Below are 6258 nucleotides of genomic sequence, written 5' to 3'. Positions count from 1 at the left end.
GGCATGATCTCCATCATCGTCGGCGTAGCGTCAAGGTCAATGGCGCCGTCTTCATGATTGTTCTCCATGTAGCAACTATTACAACTTCTTTGAAATACTACTCAACATGAAATTTAAAGACAACCATAAGGCTCCTGCCGGTTGCCACAATACAATAATGATCATCTCATACATATTCATCATCACATTATGGCCATATCACATCACCAAACCCTGCAAAAACAAGTTAGACGTCTCTAATTTGGTTTGCATATTTTACGTGGTTTAGGGTTTTCGAGTAAGATCTAATCTACCTACGAACATGAACCACAACGGTGATACTAGTGTTGTCAATAGAAGAGTAAATTGAATCTTCACTATAGTAGGAGAGACGAGACACCCGCAAAGCCACTTATGCAATACAAGTTGCATGTCGAGCGTGGAGCAAATCTCATGAACGCGGTCATGTAAAGTTAGCCCGAGCCGCTTCATCCCACTATGCCACAAAGATGCAAAGTACTCAAACTAAAGACAACATAAGCATCAACGCCCACAAAACCATTATGTTCTACTCGTGCAACCATCTATGCATATACACGGCCCTGATACCACTGTAGGGATACGTTGCATAGAAAACAAAAAAATTCCTACCGCGAGAACGCAAACCAAGCCAAGATGCAATCTAGAAGATGGGAGCAACGAGGAGATGATCGAGACTCACCCTTGAAGATTTCCAAAGCCTACAAGATGAGGCTCTTGTTGCTGCGGTAGACGATCACTTGCCGCTTGCAAAAGCGCGTAGAAGATCTTGATCACGGTGCCACGATCGGGCAGCACCTCCGTACTCGGTCACACGTTCGGTGTTGATGAAGACGACGTCCTTCTCCCCGTTCCAGCGGGCAGCGGAAGTAGTAGCTCCTCCTTGAATCCGGCAGCACGACGGCGTGGTGGCGATGGTGATGGAGAACTCCGGCGGAGCTTCGCTAAGCGTTGCGGGAGAGGTGGAGGAGAGGGGCGGCTAGGGTTTGGGAGAGGGGGTGGCCGGCCACTATGGGGTGCGGCCTCCTTGAGGGATTGTGGTGTCCGGCCTCCTCCCCTATGCCCCTCATTATATAGGTGTATTCCCAAGTGTTGGACTACAAGTCTTCGAATAAGACCCCAACCCAAAACCTTCCATGTAGTAGGGAAACCTACCCAAGGTGGGACTCGCACCCAAGTGGGATTCCCACCCTTCCATGAAGGGGGTGGCCGGCCCCCTTGGTGGAGTCCACCTTGGACTCCCCCTCTAGGGTTGGCCGGCCATGGGGAGGTGGAGTCCCTCCGGGACTCCTCCTTCCTTAGTGATTTCTTCCGGACTTTTCTAGAACCTTCTAGAACCTTCCATAAATGCACCGGATCATTTCCAAACTTGAAATATGACTTCCTATATATGAATCTTATTCTCCGGACCATTCCGGAACTCCTCGTGATGTCCGGGATCTCATCCGAGACTTCGAACAATACTTCGAACTCCATTCCATATTCAAGTTCTACTATTACAACATCAAACCTTAAGTGTGTCACCCTACGGTTCGTGAACTATGTGGACATGGGTGAGAACTCTCTCCGACCAATAACCAATAGCGGGATCTGGAGATCCATAATGGCTCCCACACATTCAGCGATGACTTAGTGATCGAATGAACCATTCACATACGATACCAATTCCCTTTGTCACGCGATGTTTTACTTGTCCGAGGTTTGATCATCGGTATCACTCTATACCTTGTTCAACCTCGTCTCCTGACAAGTACTCTTTACTCGTACTGTGTTATGTGGTCTCTTATGAACTTATTCATATGCTTGCAAGACATTAGACGACATTCCACCGAGAGGGCCCAGAGTATATCTATCCGTCATCGGGATGGACAAATCCCACTGTTGATCCATATGCCTCAACTCATACTTTCCGGATACTTAATCCCACCTTTATAACCACCCATTTACGCAGGTGGCGTTTGATGTAATCAAAGTACATTTCCGGTATAAGTGATTTACATGATCTCATGGTCGAAAGGACTAGGTAACTATGTATCGAAAGCTTATAGCAAATAACTTAATGACGTGATCTTATGCTACGCTTAATTGGGTGTGTCCATTACATCATTCATATAATGATATAACCTTGTTATTAATAACATCCAATGTTCATGATTATGAAACTAATCATCTATTAATCAACAAGCTAGTTAAGAGGCTTACTAGGGACTCATTGTTGTTTACATATCACACATGTATCAATGTTTCGGTTAATACAATTATAGCATGGTATATAAACATTTATCATAAACATAAAGATATATAATAACCACTTTTATTATTGCCTCTTGGGCATATCTCCAACACCATGGTCGACCTCCCAGGCATGAAACCAAACTGATTTTTGGTCACGCTTGTCATTCGTCTTAAACGGTGCTCAATGACTCTCTCCCATAGGTTCATCGTATGTCTCATAAGCTTAATTCCACGGTAGTTAGTACAACTCTGAACATCCCCTTTGTTCTTGAAGATTAGTACTAGTATACTGCGTCTCCATTCTTTTGGCATCTTGTTTGCCCGAAAAATGGAGTTGAAGAGCTTAGTTAGCCATACTATCGCTATGTCTCTGAGGCCTCTCCACACCTCAATGGGGATACAATCAGGGCACATTGCCTTGCCTCCCTTCATCTTTTTCAACGCCTCCTTGACCTTAGACTCCTGGATTCGCCGCACAAAACACCTACTGGTATCATCAAAGGAGTTGTACAGTTCAATGGTACAGCTCCCAGTCTCCCCATTGAACAACCCATCGAAGTACTCCCGCCATCTATGCTTAATCTCCTTGTCCTTCACCAGGAGTTGGTCAGCTCCATCCTTGATGCATTTGACTTGGTCAACATCCCTCGTCTTCCTTTCTCGGATCTTGGCCATCCTATAGATGTCATTTTTGTCTTCCTTCGTGCCTAACCGCTGGTAGAGGTCCTCATACGCCTGACCCCTTGCTTCACTCACAGCTCGCTTTGCGGCCTTCTTTGCCATCTTGTACTTCTCCATGTTGTCTGCACTCCTATCTAGGTATAGGTGTCTGAGACAATCCTTCTTCTCCTTAATGGCCTTCTGAACATCAGTGTTCCACTACCAGGTATCCCTAACTTCGCTTCTACTTCCCCTGGACACTCCAAACTCCTCTAAGGCCACCTTACGAACACAGGTCGCCATCTTCATCCACATATTGTCCGCATCATGTCCTTCCTCCCAAGGTCCCTCCGTAATGACCCGCTCCTTGAACGTTTGTGCTACCTTCCCCTTGAGCTTCCACAACTTCGTTCTAGCGACTTTCGCACGATTATCCCGCTGGACACAAAGTCGAAAGTGGAAGTCAGCCACCACAAGCTTATGCTGATGGACAACACTCTCTCCAGGTATCACCTTACAATCTAGGCACGCACTCCTGTCTTATCTCCTTGAGAGGATGAAGTCAATCTGGCTACTGTGGTGACCACTACTAAAAGTCACTAGATGTGATTCTCTCTTTTTAAAGAGGGTGTTAGCTACGATCATGCCGTACGCTAAAGCAAAGCTTAGGACATCTTCCCCTTCTTGATTCCTGATACCATAACCAAAGCCCCCATGCACTCCTTCAAAACCTATGTTAGATGTACCCACGTGGTCATTAAGGTCTCCTCATATGAAGAGCTTTTCGCCACTAGGTACACCCCTAATAACATTGAGAACTAAGTCCCCAACTACCAGCTTGACCAGGATAATCCGGTCCCCACATATCTTGACGTCTACCACTCCATATTTAAGGCTCTTGTTGATCAAGATGCCTACTCCATTTCTGTTTGGAGTTGTTCCCGTATACCACAGCTTGGAGCCGGTATCCTCTACTTCCTTCGCCTTCTGTCCCCTTCACTTGGTCTCCTGGACGCAAAGGATATCAACACCTCTCCTCACCGCTGTATCAACTAGCTCCCGAAGCTTACCTGTCAGGGACCCTACGTTCCAGCTACCTAAGCGAAACCTCCTAGGCTCGGCTAGCTTCCTTACCCTTCGCACTCGTCGAGTCAAATGCGAAGACCCTTGCTCATTTTCCACTACACCCGGGCGCCGATGTAGCGCACCACTAAGGATGCGATGACCAATGATTCCTTGTATCATAGGGTATACGTTTTTTCGGACCGCTATTTCCTGCACAGAGCCTGTGCTTTTTGTGGTTTTCCGCTCATTAAACCACGCTGCCGGGGCGATCCAGTTACCCGGAGAAGAGAAGATTTCTTTTCTTTGCTGATTCCTCTCAATGAAATTTGCCATGTTGCACTAAGTTACTTACGGATGTATGCATGCAGTCCGGGAACACTTTGGGGTGAACACCCATCCGAACAAGTAGGGTCAATAGTTCAGCATTTAGGCCGTAACATTTAGCAAAAAACGAATCTTAAACCCAATAAGTGCTCTCCGAACCAAGCTAGATAGGCCCTACCCTTGAATTTACAGGATACCCCTTTTTCCTCTCCATGGGATTACATCCCGAGTTATTGTGAAAATAAAAAATAAAGAGGTTATGGAAGTCAATATTCTCGCATTTATTGCTACTGCACTGTTCATTCTAATTCCTACTGCTTTTTTACTTATTATTTATGTAAAAACAGTCATCCAAAATGATTAATTGGAATTCTAATTAATCATTGAAGATATCCAAAAAGGGATTAAATAAATAAAAGATCCTAAATTTGAGACTTTCTACACCAAAAATATTCTTTTAAACGAGGGTATTCGTGCGTGGATGGCAGCTCAGGATCAGCCTCATGAAAATCTTATATTCCCTAAGGAGGTTCTACCACGTGGAAACGCTCTTTAATGGAACTTTCGTTTTAGCTGGTCGTGACCAAGAAACCACCGGCTTTGCTTGGTGGGCTGGGAATGCCAGACTTATCAATTTGTCCGGTAAGCTACTTGGAGCTCACGTAGTCCATTCCAATTCTGAAGATATTCGTCTTCTGGTGAATGCAAAAGGAAGTCGCAATGCATTTTTTTTTATAAAGAATAAAAGACACGTGGATGGTATCGATCAAGAGACATGGCTAAAGGATGGAAACGCCTTCTTCTATTTGAGGAGTGAGCTTTTTGCAAGCAAGATCCGGAAAAGAGGGCTATTGTCCCATAAAACTAATAAATAGAAATGAGGCACCAAAGGCGGGCTTTACGCCCGGGCCAGAGGGGTGTAGAAAGGAGAAAAAGCATAGTTCAAACTAGCCTCATCACAAAAAAAAAAAGCCCATGATCAAATGTCTTCTTTGAGGTGGCACAAAGACGAAAGTAATTAGTTCAACAAGGCCGATGATAGAAGGGCTGGGCGATCCTTGCTCACTTGCCACCGTATCCAGATCAAGATACGGCGCGCCACCTAGGGGGTGATGACCCGGCCCTTGCCCATTTGACACCACACCCGGGTTCCTATATGGCGCGTCGCTAAGAGGGTTACGTCCCAACGAAAATCTTTTGGGTTTCATCTCCATAAAAGTGGCTGGGTTTTTTTACGTTGGCTCGCCAAGCCTATCACAACCCTCCTCCTTTACCCGGGCTTGGGACCGGCTATGTTGGGACAACATAGGCGAAGTTTCTTTTTTAGGATAATACGTGCTTCCAAACAAATTGACCATTAATTTGATTAACAAAGTATGAGTTGTATGCCATAAAGATGATATCATTGGATTCATATTCAAAAGAAGTTTTCGATGGTACAATTTTTTGTCATATATCTCATATTTTGTTGACCAAATTAATGGTTAAAGTTTTCTCAAAATGCGTAATACTCTAATAAACTTATCTGGAGGGAGTATTCCTGTTCCAAATTAACTGTCATGGCTTTGTCTACTTACAGATATATCTAGACGCTATAGATATACCGTATCTAGACAAAGCAACAACACTTAATTTGAATAGTAAATGATAACGGAAGTATTTTCCGTAGTTTTTTTAGCCTGAATAAAATATGTGTTTGGAAGAGTGTATTTTTTGTGGGGGTGTTTGGAAGAGTGTTAAGCTGAGAAAGCCTGCCAAGAACCATGGGCGGGATCACTGGAGTGCGAGGAGAAAGAGATTGGGTAACGCAGCGACGGAAATGGGTGCAGTAGCGGAGGTGGCAGACTTCACCTTCTTCGTGGACAGAGGCTGGAGAGGTAGTCATCGGTTCGCGGCAGGAGAAGTAGTCAATGGAAGCAATGGCGATGGCCGTTCGCGTCAGGGAGGTAGTCCATG

This window comes from Lolium rigidum, chromosome 2 (assembly GCF_022539505.1).
Source record: "Lolium rigidum isolate FL_2022 chromosome 2, APGP_CSIRO_Lrig_0.1, whole genome shotgun sequence".
NCBI lineage: Eukaryota > Viridiplantae > Streptophyta > Magnoliopsida > Poales > Poaceae > Lolium > Lolium rigidum.
Note: the sequence above shows the minus strand (reverse complement) of the source record.